This window comes from Lacerta agilis, chromosome 10 (assembly GCF_009819535.1).
Source record: "Lacerta agilis isolate rLacAgi1 chromosome 10, rLacAgi1.pri, whole genome shotgun sequence".
Classification (NCBI taxonomy): Eukaryota; Metazoa; Chordata; class Lepidosauria; order Squamata; family Lacertidae; genus Lacerta; species Lacerta agilis.
The window spans coordinates 65671516-65692560 of NC_046321.1; the positions used below are offsets into that span (position 1 = coordinate 65671516).

Below are 21045 nucleotides of genomic sequence, written 5' to 3' on the forward strand. Positions count from 1 at the left end.
GGAAAGCAATGACAAACCTAGACAGCATCTTAAAAAGCAGAGACATCACCTTGCCGACAAAGGTCCGTATAGTTAAAGCTATGGTTTTCCCAGTAGTAATGTATGGATGTGAGAGCTGGACCATAAAGAAGACTGATCGTCGAAGAATTGATGCTTTTGAATTATGGTGCTGGAGGAGACTCTTGAGAGTCCCATGGACTGCAAAAAGATCAAACTTATCCATCCTTAAAGAAGTCAGCCCTGGGTGCTCACTGGAAGGGCAGATCCTGAAGTTGAGGATCCAGTACTTTGGCCACCTCATGAGAAGAGAAGACTCCCTGGAAAAGACCCTGATGTTGGGAAAGATGGAGGGCACAAGGAGAAGGGGACGACAGAGGATGAGATGGTTGGACAGTGTTCTCAAAGCGACTGGCATGAGTTTGGCCAAACTGCAGGAGGCAGTGAAAGATAGGGGTGCCTGGCGTGCTCAGGTCCATGGGGTCACAAAGAGTCGGACACGACTGAACAACTGAACAACAACAACAACAACAACAACAACACCTCAGCTGACATAAATCTTGGAAACAGTAGTGTAGTGGAGGTTGATCATGGGGATGTGAGCTGAATATATGTTGTTGAGATAGACAACATTTGTGTAGAAAGTAACCACATAATGACTGGACTTAACTGGTTGTTATACAAACGTTACAACTGCAGTGTTTGACTGGACAATAGCCTACCTCTATATGAATTGTTACTGAGGGAAGCCATACAATGTTCCACCACACATGGAGTCACGAGAATAAGCCCTCAGTAATGCTACAGCCTAAGACAACGTTATGGTCTTTATACTCCTTTTTCATGTTACAGTAATGTGTCATAGCTTCCTTCTATCAAGTCACCCTCAATCCTGAAAACTGTAACGTGGGAAAGGTTTAGAAGTGCATCTACATTACATTACACTACACTTTTAATATATATCCCACCTTTTTCCCAACGAGATTCAGGCAGCATACAGTAAGCACACAACTTATGCACACTTACCGGTATTTTGTGCCCATTCAGCTTTATGTGCATGGCAATACTATTACTACTAATAATTAATTAATTAATTAATTAAAGGGGGTGGAAAGTGAGCAGGAAAGGCTTCCTGTTTCCTGTGCACCAGGGGATGGACGCCTCTCTCAACATCCCAACACCCCAGAGAGAGACAGACGGAGATAAACAGAAAATGATGGGGGAATAGCATTTTCTGCATTCCTCTTTGGTTGGGAGAGGAATCTGGCTCTCACCCAGAGTTTGCTTGGCGGTCTGGCACTCACTTCCCCATGGAATGCCAGGGCAGGCAAAGGCACTGGGTGCATGGAGCACTCCGGCTGCCGCAACCCCCAATCCTGTTCCTGGAAGCACAGGTTACTCTGCTAATTGGTTGTTTTTTTTTAATGGAGTAAAATACAGGCGCATGCTAGAAATGATGAGATAAGAAACTGCGAAAATGAACCCAGCTACAAGGATTTAAAATGTTTAGATTGAGAGGGGATTTCATTCGGTGAAAGAGACGATGGGGGGAGGGGAGCCCACGGTTTGCTTTTATCAAAGTTTTTCTCTGCATTTATGATACAACATTCTTCCCTGGAATGCAATCTTGTTTTTTGATTTTGTTTTTAAAAATCTGTACAAGTGAGGATGGAAGAAATTGGAATATAAATATGGAATTTAACAAAACTGGAACTGCATGTATGAGAGAAAGGAACTGAGAGGGAAAGGGGGGGTGCTACACTTTGAAAATATGGAGCAAAGTTCTCCCTAGCCTCCATTATCCACAAAGGAATGTGTTTGAGATAAGGACAATTGGCCATAAGTCAGTGGCAGGGAGGAAAGGGGTCTACTAGCTGCAGGAATAGAAGCTTTTGGATTAATTTCTGCAATCTGGATTCAGACCGTTCTTCCTAGGCTGGAAAAATGGTGAAGATGGCTTGTTTACTGGAAGCCAAATCATGGGCCGAAGTAATGCAGTGACTTTTGAAACTCTGTGATAACCACTTCTCCCAAGGCATGACGGGAACCATCAACAGTTGTAGGAATGAAGGATATAACATCCTATATGGACAGGAAAACATCGGGGGGGGGGGGGATTGTCATGTGCAGGAAAGAATAAGGATTACAGTTAGAGTTCCTCACTTGAGACTTTCTAAATTACCTAATATACCAACACGAATGAAATCACAAGATTGTAGTTGTTTCATAAGGGATTATTATATCTGAATGTAATATAATAGAAATTATTAAGATTTTGGAACGCAGAAAAAATGTAGAAGAACAAGGCCATCAAATCTAGCAAAAGAGGAGGCCAGTTTGATTAAATTGTATAATTTAACCTTTGAATAATTGACATTAATAATTGTATTAACTGGATAAAATTGGTATTGTTATAATGAGACTGCTACTGGATCAATATTGGAAAATCAATAAAACATATTTAAAATAATAATAATAAAAGAAAGCGGGCAGGAAAAATGACTTTGGCAATCCCACCCGCTATTGAACCCAATGTGTTTTGACTATACACAATTTTTGCTCTATGCGCAATACCCAAAATGTACTGTACCTAGTACTATATTGTTCCTAGTTTTCTCAGCCCCCTCAAGCTTGATTGTCTTGCCCAAAGTCAACCAGTGAGCTACATGAGAGAGGATTTGAATCTGAGTCTTCCCAGCCGTAGTCTAATACTGTTCTCCCTATGCCACACTTACAGGATACTTTTAAATGAAAATGAAGCAAACAGTCTGAAGTCTGTCTCAGGCTTAGAAAGGGGTTCCCCGTTAAAAGGGAAAATGCAATGGAAAAATATCATGTCCTTTCTAAGGCTTGGATCATGGGTAGGCAAACTAAGGCCTGAGGTCCAGATCCGGCCCATTCGCCGTCTAAATCTGGCCTATGGACGGTCTAGGAATCAGCGTGTTTTTACATGAGTAGAATGTGTGCTTTTACTTAAAATGCACCTCTGGGTTATTTGTGGGGCATAGGAATTCGTTCATTCTTTTTCTTCAAAATATAGTCCGGCCCCCCACAATGTCTGAGGGACAGTGAGCTGGCCCCCTGCTGAAAAGGTTTGCTGACCCTTGGCTTAGATGCATGGGTGTTCACACTTGCCTCACCCCAGAATCCTAAATGTATTTATTCAATGCACACAGTCATAGGCACAGCCAGCTAGTCAACAAGAGTTTACAGTGATCTTTGAGACCACTCCTATTGATAGACTCTCCACATTTTCTGGAGGAGAGCCTTCCTGAGCTAGCAAGTAGCTCAGGTAAATGCTGCTTGTTCTGATCTAATGATAATGATCTAACGATGGTTGTGCACATGTCGCAAGATTTGGAAACTCTAGAAAAGCAAAGATAATATAAACAAAGGCTATTTTGTGATCAGGTGAGAAGTTTCGGTATGTGGCTGAACTGACTCCTGCTTTCTGAGGGGCAGGTGGAGCAGTGACCGATAACAGAAATGAAAAATAACCCAGTAGAATAGAAATTGAAAGTGCTTATAAGGTACTCAGGAAATGGGTAGCCTTAGGGTTGCACCTTGCCAACAAAGGTCCGTATTGTTAAAGCTATGGTTTTCCCAGTAGTAATGTATGGAAGTGAGAGCTGGACCATAAAGAAGGCTGATCGCCGAAGAATTGATGCTTTTGAATTATGGGGCTGGAGGAGACTCTTGAGAGTCCCGTGGACTGCAAAACGATCAAACTTATCCATCCTTAAAGAAATCAGCCCTGACTGCTCACTAGAAGGAGAGATCCTGAAGTTGAGGCTCCAGTACTTTGGCCACCTCATGAGAAGATAAGACTCCCTGGAAAAGACCCTGACGTTGGGAAAGATGGAAGGCACAAGGAGAAGGGGACAACAGAGGATGGGATGGTTGGACAGTGTCTTCGAAGCGACTGGCATGAGTTTGGCCAAACTGCGGGAGGCAGTGGAGGATAGGGGTGCCTGGCGTGCTCTGGTCCATGGGGTCACGAAGAGTTGGACATGACAAAACGACTAAACAACAACAAGGGTTGCAGCCCAAACAATGCAATTATGAAGTACCTTACTGAATCAGATGAAAGACCCATCTAATCTAGCATTCAATTCCAACAGCAGCCATGCAGAGCCTATGGAGAGCCCAAATCTTAAAGAATTAGCAACCAACTATTTTACAATATTTAGTTATTATTACAACACACATGCAGTTCCACAGAACTAGCTTTATTTTAAAAAAAGCAGTGCTCTGATTTCAACAACAGTACAGCGGACAAATGTTACCAAATTATTCAGGCGCTGTACATTAAATACTCTTTGTAGACATCTTTCACAACTATTTGCACCATTTGCAGCACTACTAACCAAAGCAGTGTATTCTTTTACGATCATATGCCACCCATAAAATTCCTATAAAAGATTTTATTTGTAGCTGATAGCAGCTAAAAGGAGTTTGAAAAAAAATGCACGGTTATTTTATTAACATTATTTCTGTTCAAGTTAAATATTTTGAATTTATATTTGCAACATGAAATGACAATAAAAGTTGAGTGGCTAAGACAAGTTTTGTTTGATTTCAGGAATCAAAATATTTCAAATAATGCACTACACGTCCTGGCAATACCTGAGCTCAGCATCATCCACTGTGATCTTAAGCCTGAGAACATATAGTACTGCTGCTGGTTATTGCTCTTAGGAAGTGCTCTTGGGATTGAGGTCAACCCTTCAGGCATAATTAATGTAAGGGTGCACAATATTTCCATCCCACTGATTTGAATAATATCCTGCTAGTTCTTTCTTGTTTTCTTATTTTTCAGAATTTTGAGTTGAGTAAGGGTGGGTGATAGTATATATTTCCTGTGAAGAAATCTGTGGTTATGTTCACTTTGTAATTCACTACACTCGTTTGGGGGCTTGTAATTATATTTTATTAATAGAAAAAAACAAATAAATAAATAACATGCTGAGGTGGAAAGGAGTCTCAGTGCTTGTAAATTACACTAAGAACAGTGAAACCATGGGAATATATTATTTCTTTAACTTGGTTTATATTAAAGTGCCCAAATGTTCCTTTGTACAATTTCACACCATTATAAACAGGGAAAATAAAAGACATCCATCACACTCATTGGAAAACCTTTTGCTGAGATCCAAACCAATGTATTGTATGGTATCATGATTACACTTCATCCTTTCAGGATCAGTTTTTTCAACCTGTGACTCATTGACTGGTGAAAATCTCACAGATTAGTTCCTTGTGGAACCAAGTGCAAGCATCTTGTGGTTGGCTAGAAAGTTCCATTCCATCTTTCTTTCAGCAATGAAGATGCGTCCATTCCTAAGAAAGAAATCCCTGACATACTCTACCGCTGCTTAAGTATAATAATAATAATAAAACTTTATTGCAGCTATAAGCTCATACATAAATAGACACGCAAATCATACCTGCCTTTCAATCCATGCAAAAACAGCTAAAATAATTACATTAAAATAAAAATAATAACATAAAATATTTACAATCAGGAGAAATAAATATAAATTCAACCTATGATACTATCAGGAGTTATAGGCCCAAAGGGGGTGGAAAAGAACCATTAGGATTCCTGTAATAGGCCATTTCGCCTCTTATAGTTCAGAACCAAAGTCAGATACCTTGCCACTTGCAAGGTTACTGTTGGGTTAGAATCCTGGAGTAAAAGGGTAAGCTGGATCTCAACTGGAAGTCCAGAGAATTTTTGGACCAGTGGGCTCAACAAATTTCTCCTGACATCACTGTATAAAGGGCAGATAAAAACAATATGCAGGAGGGATTCCCTCGACAACTCATCACACGAGCATAAATCTGATACACGGCCCCTAGAGAATCTATGTGACATGACCCCGGAAGGAAAGGCATTAAACCTTGCCTTAATAAACGCAAAACGATGTTTTGCAGTGGTAAGGGATGAGAAGTAAGATGGGAGATACTGCGTAGATGTAATACCCAAATGCCGGGGGGAACATACTCCCCCCCCAACATATGATTATGCTGCAGTTCGATATCGTCTAGTCTCAAATTGATAAGTTTTTTTTGCGGAAATCAATTCTAAATTCAGGACTTCAGAAGGAGAAATTCCAATATGCAGAAGTTTGGCATGGATCTCTACTGCTGCTTTATGGGAGAGGTTGTGTGAGCTACTGAATCTTTTTCACATTCTTCAGCTGGGCTCTCAGTAGTTTCAGCATATTTAAAAAGAATAATATACCTCCTAACCCAGAATTGTGAGGTACTGGGTAATGGGCTTAACTCTGAACATGCAGAAGTTCTTTGTCTCACTACTCAGCCCAGAACATTATGCATGACTGCTGCTCTAGGTTTGTACACATGTGCGCATACATCTGTGTTTGGCCTATGTTGTGGCTCTTCTAGGAAACTCATGTCTGAGTGGTCATACATGGAAATTCAGAACACAGTAAACCTACTAGCCACACGTTGCTGAGCCAGTACTACCAGACAGTCAGGGGCAGCAGGAAGATCATAGGCCAACAGGAGCCCATGCCTAAGTAACAGGGCACAAGGTCAACAGCTTCTCTCAAAGGGGTAAAGAGCTAGAAGCAATCCCTCAGTTGCAGGGCTATAAAAGCCCATGCCTGGCTGCAGCCTAGAGCGGAGGCAAATACCTTAGCAGCGGCTCATAGTGCTTTGCATCCAGCCTCTTCCTGGAAAGAGCTAACCAGGGTCCTGAACTCCTGCAACTACCAGTAATCTGCTACCAGTAATCTGCTACCAGTAATCTGTTAAGTCACAACAGCAATGGGCTCATTTGGGATATTCCAAATGTTAAAAGTTTGTTTTCATTGCTTTTACAAGGAACAGCCTATGGTTCATAATACTGAGGACCAGCATCCTTGAGGCTTCCCATTCTGCTGGAATTCATGTGGTATCATTTGTGGAGCATATTTATTGTTACACAATGCCAAACTGCAAATTCCACGGGAGAGAAACTATTTTTAATTATTATTTCCTAAAAGCAACTGCGAATGGTGGGGCGGGGAGGTGATTCAGCACAAATGCTATTAGGAATGGAGGGGGGGGGGAACACATGGGCACAACATGAGCATTTTACATTTTCCTCCCAGGACTTAATAGTAGCACCAGGAAGGAATGATTTGTACAAGGACCTTGGTGTTAACATATTCCTCTCCCGGCTCCAGCTCCAAATCCACAAGTCAAACTGTCTACCCTATGGGTGCTTTTAAGAAAATAGGCTATCAGAAATTTCTTTAGTAATGTGTAGTTAGGCACCCTAAAATATAATGTATCATACAATATTTACTGCATTCAGCCAACAAGCAGTAAACTGCCTACTGGGACTGAACTGGAGAGATACTGAGTAGCCAAAGTCTAGCCTACTGTTAGTACATGACTGAGTAGAAATGTCACTTTAGCTCACCTAAGCCCAAATCTAGCATCCAAAGTATCTCACTTTCAATGACACTTGACTGAGTTACACACCACCTTCTTATTAATTCTTCTTCTACAAAAGGGAGAGCAGAACAGAATGGTGACAATTGCTTTTATTACACTGCAACGCAATTACTTTAATAAAAAGCACACAATTTGATATTGGTATTGTAAAACAAATTAAAATTTCCATCTTGCTCATCTAGCAAGTTCTCACAATGGGTGACCTACATTTGAAAAATGCTTTTCAGTGGGTACACAGATTTTATTTGAAGCTATTATAGGCATGTCCTTCTCCATCTGTGACTGTATGGGGAGGGGTGGAATACACACTTGACAATCTGTTTACAGGACTAGAGAAACTGTATTATTAAGTATGCACAATAATAATGCATTAAGTGTTAAATATAGTGTAATTTTTCATCCATGTATCAAAATACAGTGGTACCTCGGGTTAAGAACTTAATTCCTTCTAGAGGTCCATTCTTAACCTGAAACTGTTCTTAACCTGAGGTACCACTTTAGCTAATGGGGCCTCCCACTGCCGCTACACCGCCAACGCACAATTTCTGTTCTCATCCTGAAGCAAAGTTCTTAACCCAAGGTACTATTTCTGGGTTAGCGGAGTCTGTAACCTGAAGCATCTGTAACCTGAAGCATCTGTAACCCGAGGTACCACTGTACAGATTGGTCGCCATTTTCATAAGGCTGTAGGAATGGAAACAATGTGAAGGACATACAAAATAAATGGCCTCTACCATTTATGTTTTGGAGAAATCCTCCAAGCATAACAGACCAATCTGATTCTGAGAACCTCGTGCTACAGAGTTTTCACAGCAGACTTGAAGTACAAAGTACAGTTCCACTTAAACTCATGCTCCAAAGGATATTATTGATCTGGAAAAGGTATTTAAAAAGAGTGAATAAGAGGGGGAAGAAAGGCTAAAGTTCTTAGGGATTTTTAGTTCAGGATAAATATGAATTAGCTGGATTATCTGTATAATCCTGCCAAGGTGTAAGGTTAATTTTACCATATATCTAGTGAAAATTGTGGCAGGACATTGAGTTTTTCACATGTTCTCACACATCAATGAGTGGCTCCCAGATGGCTGAGCAGTCATATAAATGATCCAAACATATGGCAACATGTCACACAGAATCTCTCTCCCACCAGGATGTTGATTTTTGTGGGGGAAGACCCTGCAATCAGCCCTAGTCACATTTAAACATTTCCCCAGCTGCACAGGTGTACTCATGGATGAGATGCTCCCTTGTGCCTGGGAGAACATGTAAAGTTCACAATAATGGGAAAGTGGTCTACGTTGTATGAACGCATAGTATTTTTAAATTTATTTTAGTGATTAGGTTAACACAATATGTAACCATTTAATCCATGCATTTCCACTTCTCCATTTTGTGGTTACAGCTGTCAACAGTGTTGATAAATCAAACATATCTTTAATTAGGTGCATTTCCCATTACGGCCTGTGGATTTATTGATCTTGCTTTTTCTAATAGCCCAGGAATCAGCATTAAAATGGATTCAGTTAAAAACAGCTCACTTACAAATTAGATATTTTACTCCCTGGATGAATGAATGTTTAAATCCAATCAATTCCAGCAATGTTTAATTGCTAAAAAATACAGATGAATTTTCTGCTAATAATGCTGATGTGACCATTCAAGAACTGCCTTTCTGGCAGATTTTGCCTAGCATGTCCGGCATAGCTCTGGATGCTAATAGACTACCCAGTCATGAGGATGGATAGTAGATTAGTGCCTGTACAGAACTCGCTCTGTAATTTTCAGGCAGGTGATCTGGGAATTGAAATTGTAATAATTAACACTAATATGTTTTGCTCTCCCTCTAGCAAACAAGTGAAGCACACCCCCGTGTGCACGCCTAACAGAATCAGTGATTAACTTAGCATTAGCTCTAGAAAAGTAACATTGCATTGACACAGCTTGCTTTGTCTATGAGAGTTTGAGGGCCCATAATAAGATGGGTTTAATAATAAAAAACAGACACTGCACTGTACCAGGAGTGTGAGTATTGACAGTTACAATTAAAACAAAACCTCCCCACAGCACCTACAAAATAATTTGCTTGAATACACGACTCTATCAGTCTGTGTTTATACGGGCTCACTTTGTTTTCAAACTTGCACTTTTCTCATATCAGCAACAACTTATTTCTTCATGACACAATTATTAATTTGAACTCATTTAACCAAACCTAAATAATTATGTGCCAGGTGTCAACCAATAGTATTTAGGATGTGAGATACCAAATACTGTCTCTTAGGGCATTATCATAAAATATCTGTATTGGTCAGGCATTGCAAGGATTTATTTCAATTTATGCTAGAAGGGCATTGAATTTGGTGCTGGGTGGGCTTCCGCAGGAAGAGCTTTCTGCATACAAATACCACAACTGGGGGGGAAAGCCCTTTCTAGGCATGATCTACCTAAATTTAGAAGGCCAGGGATCTCAAACAAGGGCATAAGATGAAAAGCATAATATTCAAGCAGGGAGAATGTTGCAGGAACATATCAAGGTTTCAGGACCTTGAACAGCTACACCATCAGCTAGCTTTTAAAACAATTATTGTTTCTCCCTGCTTCCGGATGATGAACTCTTTCCTCTCTTATGCAAATTATATGGCTATTTTCTTGTATTGCCCAGAGTCCTTAAATGCTTATTATCTCACCTTAGGTTTATTATCTCACCATGTGGGAAATGATCTAACCCTTAATCAGGGAATGAGCCAAAAAATAATAATCACAGAATTATAAGTAACCTCTGGATGTATCAGTTCAAGTTTAAAGTTAGTTTTTCCTATTTAGGAGTCAATAGCATTTGCTATGGAGGGTGACTTCTTGTTATAACAGATATAGCCAGATTCAGTTTTTTTACCTCCCCACACTTCCGGCCAGGTGATATGGGGAAAGGTTTAGGTCTGTCTGGACAAATAATAACGATTTTGAGTGCTTTAAACATAAACTTGGTATTTTTGCTTTCTCTTGCATTCCCTCCTTTAAAAATAAAAATGATAAAAAAGCAAATGGCCACACAAACTGGTTTACAGTAATAACCTATACATGTCTACTGAAAAGTAAATTCTTTTGTGTTAAATGGAGCTCATCAGGTTAAAGGAGGGTGGGAGGTTTGATGAAACAACACCAGCATCATTCAGGGATTTCAGATTGCTATTTAATTGCAAACATCAGTTTCATTGTTGGTTTGTTGGTTGGTTTGAGGCATTTATATATCATTTAATCTTTAATGTTTGTAAAAATAAATCATACGGAGTATGAAACTCACAGTTGTGTAAGTGCTGGGAAGAAGGGTGGAAGAGGGAGTGTGATTTCCAGGTCAGGAAGACTAGTTTCCCTTCCTTTGTTATACGAGAATGGCATGACAGGAGCAAGTTGTTCTTCCTTGAGGCCACCACACCAGCCCAGGCTGGGCTGTAGTCTTCCAAAACTCTCCTGAAGGATCAGTTACAGGTGGGTAGCCGTGTTGGTCTGCCATAGTCAAAACAAAATCGAAAATTCTTTCTAGTAGCACCTTAGAGACCAACTGAGTTTGTTCCTGGTATGAGCTTTCGTGTGCATGCACACTTCTTCAGGTATCTGAAGAAGTGTGCATGCACACGAAAGCTCATACCAGGAACAAACTCAGTTGGTCTCTAAGGTGCTACTAGAAAGAATTTTCGATTTTGTTTCTCCTGAAGGATGCCAGTGTGAGGCAATATGTCTTTTGTTTCTTGCCACCCTCTTTTGGAAGCTGTGGCTCTGTGGACTAGCTGAAAGTTGGGCTCTATAAAGTCCTGTTCCAGGGAACTTCTCGGACTCCCCTTTTCGTGTCACTCATCTCTCTAAAGGGTGTGCCTAGAAGCTCTAAGGCACAGCCAAGCTACAACAGGGATCTTGAAACCTTGGTTACCAAAACCTACCATTTGGAACTAAGGTCTCTCTTGTATCCTTCACCTGTTGTGTGTATATATTATACAATTATACAAAATTGATAATAAATAGAGAAACAGCCTTTTGTGTATTTTAGGAAAATTTCATGGAAGACGAGTCAGTTTATGAAGGCTACCCAAATGGATCACAGAAGTCATATAAATAGTTGTGAAGTAAAATGTTGTTTCCTTCACTGCTTGCATTTAGGAGGGTAGTTAAAACCTCAGGCTTCTGAGCTTTCCCAGATATTTTTACTTTAAGGTTTTCCTTTCTCTCTTTGTGTTTTAGTGCATTTCACTCTGTTATCTTTAGGGATGAAGAGTGGGATATAAATGATTTAAACCAAATAAATGTACATTTCGAAGTGTGATTTGTTAGCAAAGTCCATATAAGGGTTGGCTTGTGCTCTGAGCACACTGGGCCTTACCCACAAGATTAGGAAATGGGAATCCATCTTTCATAAAGTCACTGAAAATAGGTGGTTAGAATTATTATGTGATCTTTTGGTAATACATTACCCTATTGCCTCAGTTTCCAGCATATAGAACTGTCATATAAAAAACATTAATAGCAATCAAGATACAGTGGTACCTTGGTTCTCAAATGCCTTGGTTCTCAAACAAATTGGAACCCAAACACTGCAACCCTGGAAGTAACTGTTCCAGTTTGCGAACCTTTTTCAGGAGACGAACATACTCCGTTTTGAGTGTTATGCTTCTGTTTTGAGTGTTATGCTGAGGTCTGTCTGTTTTTTCTATATATTTTGTGATTTTGTTTTTGCGGCTGTTTTGTTTTGTTTTTGTGACTGTGTGGAACCCAGTTCAGCTACTGATTGATTGATTGATTGATTGTGTGACTGCAGTACATTGCTTATTGCTCTCATTTTATGGATCAATGGTATCGTTAGATAGTGAAATTCATGCTAAATTGCTTTTTTAGGGGTTGTTTTTAAAAGTCTGGAATGGATTAATCAATTTTGCATAACTTTCTATGGGAAAGCATGCCTTGGTTTTGGAACACTTTAGTTTTGGAACGGACATCCGGAGCGGATTAAGTTTGAGAACCAAGGTACCACTGTACAGGTTTCTTATTTATTACATCATTTTTAGTCCTAATTATTTTCACTCAATATTTTATATACATGAATATTATAGGAAATTATTATTATTCAATGAAATAAAAGAAACAATGCAGATATCCCCACTAACTGGGCCTTTGCCTGGTTGTCAGGTACATCGCTAGAAGATTAAGTCTTCCATATTATATATATTCACTCTTCCATATATATATATTCACTCTAAGAGCACCATCTCACATAAACAGAAACCCATTTTCACATACATGTCAACATTTCTAAGATCATATTTCATCGGAACTCTGAAGCTACTGAAAGGACAAACTTTAGTCAGGGCTTAGGTGTGTCTCGTTAACTCTTTAGATATTAAATATTCAGAAAACAAAACTATTATTTATGTAGTGAAGCTATGTAGTAACAAAAACCAACATTATTATGTTACTGTGTTCTGAAAAATGGGTACTTTGGCCTTAAAAACAACAAGCAATGACATTCATTGAAAGGGGGGAAGCCCTTAAGTATGATCTGGAAGACTTCATAGTGAAATATATTTGATTAAGTTAATCCAAAATTGTCTACAAATTGCCCATTTGAGGGCTAGTGACCTTATCTCATCTGTGGTCTTCACTCTGAAACCTTTCCAAGTGTCTGCACTTCAATTAAAGCCCAGGGAAAGACATTATGAGGCAAGTCTTAAGGGGCTTTTGTCATATCAGGAGGTGCAGCCAGCCAGTGAGACTTCAGAGTGCTGGATAAATGTTTATTGGAAAGAAAGAAAAAACACATACCATCCTCAGATACCTGCATCAAGGAGGTAATCTCAGAACTCTGCACCTGTTGGAATTCTTACGGAATTCTCAAGTGCCCCAAGAACAAGGCAGAAAAATGCAATGCTCTTTCACATCACGGTGGATGGAAACCTCTGAGAAACTGAAGGACAGATTTTAACACGGGACTAGTTTAAAAGGTGCTTGCAGTATAAGCTAGACCATTTGTGCACCATTAGCATTATGATATTTAAAATACAAAACTTAAAATCAATGAGACCAATGAAGGTACTATAGACACTCATAGAATAGTCAATTGCAATAGGATTCCGATGCCCAGACCTATTAGGATCCTTTTAAAAAGCCCTGCCCTTGAGACACAGGGCCATTAGAAAGAAAAGTGCCATGGGATTTTGGATATAATTAATGCAAATCCCACAAAGGTTCTTTCCCTTCACTCCGATTCCTTCACAGTTGAACAAACTGAAACATGAATGGATGCAATTATGATTACTGGGCTGCATAAAGCTGTGTGCCCTTAAACAAGGAAACTGGCAGCCCATCCTAGTCCAGCTGGACAACGAACGATGTAACAGCCTTGTTATTTCTCTCAACCGCAGAGCAAAATTACTTGGCCACTGCATTCAGAAAAAAAGCAACTTTACATTTACCAAGAATGACGTCACTTTCCTTACTTGATTAGAAATTATTTGCTAGTGCTGCTTTAGAAGTGCACCTCCACTAGTACGTTCATCCTCTACTGACTGTGATGCGAGCCTTTAATGAAAGAGTTTATCCAAAAGTGCTACCACACCATTCGCATTTGTATGTAAGGATGCTCTCTATAACACAAAGTAGTCCAATTAGGCAACCGTGCGAGAAACAAACCTTTCCTAGTCCCTCTAGTCTACTGCATAGTTGAGAGAATACAAATGATACTGCAGTCCTCTTTAGAGACCCACATGCAGCCATTTCCAATCCATCTGAAGGAGCTCTTTCTCACTGGGGTTGCACAGAAGGGCAATTACAAGCCAGTCTTAACATCAGCGGTGGGGAACCTGGGAACCCTCCAAGCACCTCTATCTGACCCTTAGGACTCTCCCCACAGCCTATTATCAGTGCTGCTGTTTCTCCAAATAATTCAGGACAGCACATCCCAATTTATCCTCACAACAAAGGTAGGTTAGGATGAGTATGTCTGAGTGACTCAAGCAGGGGTTTCAACCCAGGCTTCTCTGGTCCAAGGCCAACATTTTATACACTACTCTGCATTGATTCCAATTTGGTACATTCCTTTGTGGATTGTGATACCGATATAACAAACAGACGTACTTGTTTCGATATACCCCATCTTGTCCTTTTGATTCTGGCTAACTTCCTCTGCTCTAAAGGTAAAGGTAAAGGGACCCCTGACCATCAGGTCCAGTCATCTCCGACTCTGGGGTTGCGGTGCTCATCTCGCTCTATAGGCCGAGGGAGCCGGCGTTTGTCCGCAGACAGCTTCCGAGTCATGTGGCCAGCATGACAAAGCCGCTTCTGGCGAACCAGAGCAGCACACGGAAACGCCGTTTACCTTCCCGCCGGAGCGGTCCCTATTTATCTACTTGCACTTTGACGTGCTTTCGAACTGCTAGGTGGGCAGGAGCTGGGACCGATCAAAGGGAGCCCACCCCGTGGTAGGGATTCGAACCGCGAACCTTCTGATCAGCAAGATACTGTGGTTTAACCCACAGCGCCACCTGGGTCCTCTGCTCTAGGAACCATGAAAACAAGGTTCCAAACATAATGCCAGTCCACCAGTGCCCTTCTAGAGATATGAATTGGTACTGCCAGAAATACATAAAACTGCATTTTGACTGTCCAGTTGACTAGGTAAAAAAATAAATTAATCTCTGAATAGCTTTAGCTGTGGTGCAGTAGCCAAAAGAGCTTACCATAACTTTTGAGAAAAGAAAAATATATAATGTTACTTGACAGGCAGAAAAGGAACATATTAGTTGTGTAGCTACATTTCAAGAAACGAAATGCTCAACAATGATAGTTGCATCATGACAATGGGTGTGAAAAGCAGACCCTTGCCTAAAATTCTTAAAATAAAGAGACATTAATGAATATTCAAGATGAATTGTTTAGAAAGCGAAGAATGGCAAAATATGCAATAAAATTAAATGCATCATGCCTATGGATAACAGCCATGATAATTAGTGTAAGAAATAAAAATAACAAGAAATAAAGCAAACTTTGAGGCACCATGAAACTTGTACTTCAGCAAATAGGAGATTGGTGGATTAGAGGGCTTTATAGAGTCTCTCGTTTGCAGCTAAATCCGAAGTGAAACACCAGAGCATTAGAGTAAAAAATAAAAAGTCTGGAGGTTAGCAGTTCTTTCAATGAGCAAAGTATTATGAGGATTCCCAAAGTGAGCATTTCTTTTGTTATATAAATTCTTGTTCACTGAACTGATTTCCCGTTAGTAGACTCAACCATGGATTAGGTAAATTTGATCTGAAGAATGTTACTAATGAAACAAATAACCAGGAATTTTTCTTTTGTTTTGTTTGTTTGTATAAAGCTTAGAGTGCAACGGGGTTTATACAGTTACAATTCCTTCCAGCAACGTGTGAAAAAGCAGAGATCATGGATCAAATCAAAGGTAGCTTTCAATATATGCAAATTGAATTTAGAGGTTAGGAAAAATTACCACTGATACTTAAGAGTTTGAGTCACCTGAGCAAGAACATACACCTACATTATGTCTACACAGAGGCGTAGCATGGGGGGGTACCAGGGGGTGTTGGGCAATTTTGAGAGGGGGCACAAATAGGCACCCCTAGGGCAAGGCTCCTTCACTGGAACCTGGCACCATGCCAGAAAGAGCTGCACCTTGGCTGTGGCGCTCATGCTTGGCACAGCTCCACCGCCCGCCCCCCTTGGGACAGGCCTGACCCAGGGGAGGAGAGCAGGCGGAAGGGCGGACCCTCCTTGGCTGCAGCACACCTCGCGCCTGGTGGCAGCACCTCTGCTGCCGGGTCAGGCCCGACCCTGCGGCGGAGAACAGGAGGAGAGTGGACAGCAGCTTCCCCACTCTTCTCCTACCCTGAACTGTGGTGCCCTCTGCATCCCACACCCCTCAAGTGCGCACCCCATGAGCTTACTCTGGGCAGTGCGGGCATACACTCTGCCGCTGCATCGACATTAATTATAACACAAAAAAGTGAATAATTTTAACAGAAAATTAAGGAGTACTGTGGGAGATAGGCAATTATAAGCCCAGTGCTCAGTCAATCCCTCAGGGGCTTGAGCTATCCTTAGTATGCAGCTCAGCTGCTTCTCTTCTGCAAGGACACATTACTTAACACATTTCTGTTATGTTTCCTTCCTCATCCAGATGTCTTCTGAAGTAGAATCCAGTGCACAAGTTGGAGCCATCACACAAGAAATCCCCCCACCTCCAAAGCCCACATCTCTGAGCAGTCCATATTTGGAGCTTAAAAAAATTATTGAAACTTTTCAACATAGAATACAAAAAAAATCCAAACTAACCTAAATAAAAATAGAAAAAAGGAGAAAACCAACCAACCAAACACACAAAGAAAGAAAGAAAGAAAACAGAGAGAAGAAGTGGAAGGAAAAAAAATACAAAATCCTCTATCAGAGGTGCATCTTAACCTTTGTCCCACACAAAAGGTGGTGCATCCACTCAGCTCTCACCTGGGAGCTTCCCTTTCTTCTCCCAGCCTCCTACCCTGGGAGATCTTCCCTTCCCTGCCAGAGTCCATCATCCTTCTATCACCTTCCTATGTGTAGCCTCATTAACTCTGAGTATGGGTAAAGTTAACAGAAGAAGACAAAAGCTATTGTATAAAAGAAACATAAAAAGAACGCTAAAAGATAAATAAATAAGGGGGATTTCCGGTTCTCCATCTGCCAATTATGTATATAGAGAATATTCAAAATATTCAAAACATTCACTCCTGGATAGTATGTAGCTGGATTCCAGGATAATGTCCAGCTGTTCCTCATTCTGCTAGGCAGTGTTTTCCCAATCTTCAGTCCCAGATATCTCAAGTTCACTTAGTTTTCTTTCCACACAAATAGTCCAAAAGGGGTTCTTCAACTGTTATTATTGCTAAATGTCAAGAATAGTCTTTCTCCAATCCAGTACAATGACTTTTCCCCCAAGAGAATGCAAGAACTCTTATCTGAGTAACAGTCCACAATTACTTACTTGTTGTGTCTCCATTAATTCTTACCCAATTCCATATTTTCTAGTCCCATTTCCTGTTGGTCATGTTTTCCTGTCTTAATTTAAAGAAAAGGGTCACTCCATTTCCATTTCTTCCATTCATTTTCCAAACACATCATCAGAAGCTTGATGGCTTTTTCATCTGCATTCACTTCAACTTGTACACAAGCCTTTCTCTTTTAGCTCTATCTCTGCCATCTCTTGGATGTTTCTTAATGTCTCTGTCCAAAATTCCATTCCTCTCTTACAGCATCCCAATGCCATCATTTGTTGGTTTCAGCCCTCCAAACACCTGTGTGGAGATCATTTCCTCCTCTGCTGTTTCCCACTTTGCCTTTTCACTCTCATCTTCAGGTAGATCTTGAGCAACACTTTCCTCCCCCAGGTCCTGGGAATTCTTTGGTCTGGTTTTTCTCTGAACCATTTTCATTCAGCGTTCTGCATATCTCGGCTTTGAGTTCTTTCAATTGTTCATCCAATAATTGTTGCATGATACCAATCATCAGTAGAGTGTTCAATGGTATTTTTGTGAAACTGAATTATATAAGTCTCTCCCTTGGCAGTCTCTGCCTTGGAAAAATTGTGTCAGTCTCCTCTATCACATCACATCTCCATCACAGGACAGAGAGTTACAAGTAATAAAAAATGAATATTTTTAACACCTCGGAACTTCCTTATCAATTGTACTTTCTAATCACTGATTAGATAAGCTTTTGGGGTTGTTTTTCAGCCTGTTAATTACCTGTAATGCCTCTTCTTACCTCAGCAGTCATGTGTTCACGGTGATAATTAACTGGCAGATAAATCACCCAAGTCATAATTGATTCCAATTTCAGCAATAACTAAAAGAAAGGGGGTTTTGCTGTTCTGATGCCCTGAGTTGAAGGCTATTATGTGATTTCTGGGCTTGATAGCAGTTACTTGCTCAAGCCACTTCTCTGCATTCAAAAACATCTTGCTCCAGAGTGACAAATGACTTTTCAGAGCATGTGAGGTTAATTCTCGATCTCCTGATCTCAAAACAGAGGGCATGATAACCAGGATCTTTTAAAAAAAATAATAATGATGGGAGTGCAACTAACAGAAAGTGAACATGACAGTATTTGACATAGTTGCCAAATGTAACATAGGATATGGCTGTAGCTATGCCCGCCATGTTACTGTGTGCTGTTGTAGCTATTTATATCTGTAGGATACAGTGTGCCAAATGTTCTATATGTGACTATCGTATCATCATATGCCAAGAGAGCTCAGTTGTTATGTACAAAGCACTTGAAGATTAAGCGTTAGCTATGCGCGCGCGCATGCGCGCACACACACAGCAGCCTTTGCTCTTGAAATTGTGCATTTATCTAATAATGTAAGCATTTTGAGGCTCTGGCACATATATGCCATAAGAGCACACTTGCTTCCAATCACAGATTGCATCATTTTTCAATTCACACACACATACACAGAGCAGAATTGAAGTAGGGCACAGGAGGATATCAGTCTATACCAATTTTGTAGTAGACTCCATGTGAATCTAACAGTCGCAGTCTCCAAGGTAATCAAGTGCAGTTTGCTTAAGGACATTTGATATGGCTAGACAGTTTGGTTGGCAGAAAGTCAAGGATATGTTCCCAAATAAGAAAGCTAGAGCAATGCCCATGTTTCAGAACAGCAGAAATCATGCAGCACAGCTTCAGTATGATGAAGACATGGGGATTATAATATCTATTGTTTAATTTTGAGATAAAAAGCAGATTTTACAATTAATGTTATCAGACAAATTAGTGTGGCATGAAGCAGGGCTGTGGTGACTTTAGTCTTGGGTGGTCTGCCCTTCACCCTCCTTTATTTTTCATGTTCTTAATTTTTTTATTAGAATTATTGTGTGTATTATGTATGTGGCATTTAGAAAGATGTCTTCTTTCTTTTTGGAACCTCTGGGATTCCTGGGGTGCATTCTCAGGATCACTTAGCAGATCTTAAGTGATTCTGAATTATGCACATCTCCTCCTTCAGAACATGCTTTGCTGAGTTAGGCAAAGGTGTTAGCTCAGCAGTGAAAGAATCCCAGAAAGCAGCCAGATGTTCAACTGGAAATGCCTGGTAGATCCTTGGCATACAACAATATAAGCTGCGTTAAGAACTGCTAACAAGCTGAAAGTGTAGCCTGCTAATTTCTCCCCTGAATGTGTGGAACCGCCTGATGCTGCAATATTACTGGAGGTGAAGTGTTATGCCATTTTCAAGCACCCTGGTTAAGGAATACCTTTCCCAAGGAGGCTTACTTGATGCCGTATTTATGGTCTTTTGAGCATCAATGGAGCCATTTCTGTTCACATAGGCCTTTTAAATAACTTAAACAACTTAGGTAGTATGTTACAGGTAGGTAGCCGTGTTGGTCTGACGTAGTAGAAACAAAACAAAACAAAAATCCTTCCAGTAGCACCTTAGAGACCAACTAAGCAATACCTTCTCACTATATATAAGGGTCTGGTGACTTCTGTTTCTGTGTATCTGAAGAAGTGTGCATGCACACAAAAGCTCATACCAAGAACAAACTTAGTTGGTCTCTAAGGTGCTACTGGAAGGAATTTTTTTATTTACGTAGTATGGGCATTTATGCTTTAAATATGCTTTTCTTTTCTTTTTTTTTAAATTATAATGTGTTAATTAGATTCTTTTAAAAAATCTTTTTTATTGTAAGCCCCTCATTTGTATGAGATATAAATAAGATACATTAGATCCCAATGTAGATCATGGAACCATAGAATTTTAGAGTTGGAAGGGACCCCAAGGGTCATTTAGTTCAACTCCATGCACTGCAGGAATCTCAAGCATCCATGACAGATGGCCATCCAACCTCTGCTTAAAAATTCCTAAGGAAAGAGAGGCCACAACCTCCTGAGGGAGACTGTTCCTCTGTTCCTCTGTTGAACTTGATTCAATCTTCCCACCTGCTCTTGCCCCTGATGTAGATCTTCACTCACCCCTTCTTCTCTGGTGGGAAGAGGAGTGCCATTTGTGGTTGGACTCAAATTTAGGCTTAGGAAAAAAAATATGACTTGGGCTGACCCTGCTTGTTATTTCAACCTGGATACAGTAAAGGTGGTGGTCCCTGCATAATTTTTAAGACCAATTATTTTAAACCTATATTAAACTACAAACTGAAACCTGTTCTTCTTCTTCTTTTTAGATTATGATTAGCCAGATCTAGACTGCATCTGGATTTGTGATTGGGGGAGAGTCTGTGAGGGGGACTTACGGTAACCCTGTTTGTAGCATATGCCAGGGGCGGCCAACTTCCAAGAGACTGCGATCTACTCACAGAGTTAAAAACTGGCAGGGATCTACCCTCTTTTTGGGGGTTCAGGTCAAAGTTGTTGAGCTTTTTTTAATGAAGGAAAGCCCTGTTTTTTGGGGTTCACGTACAAGTTGTTGAGCTTCTTTAGAGAGGAGGAAAGCGACATTGAGCTTGTGTTAGGAAGGAAAGCCCTGTTTTTGGTGGGTCAGGTCATTTTAGGGGTGGAGGGCAAAGATGTTCAGTTTTTTAGGGG

General features: G+C 40.4%; 1 protein-coding gene across 17 annotated transcripts in view; it reads right to left on the reverse strand.

Moving 5' to 3' along the window:
- Positions 1-21045, reverse strand: part of MAGI2 (membrane associated guanylate kinase, WW and PDZ domain containing 2) — a 600602-nt gene that overhangs the window by 390069 nt on the left and 189488 nt on the right. The window lies entirely within an intron of this gene.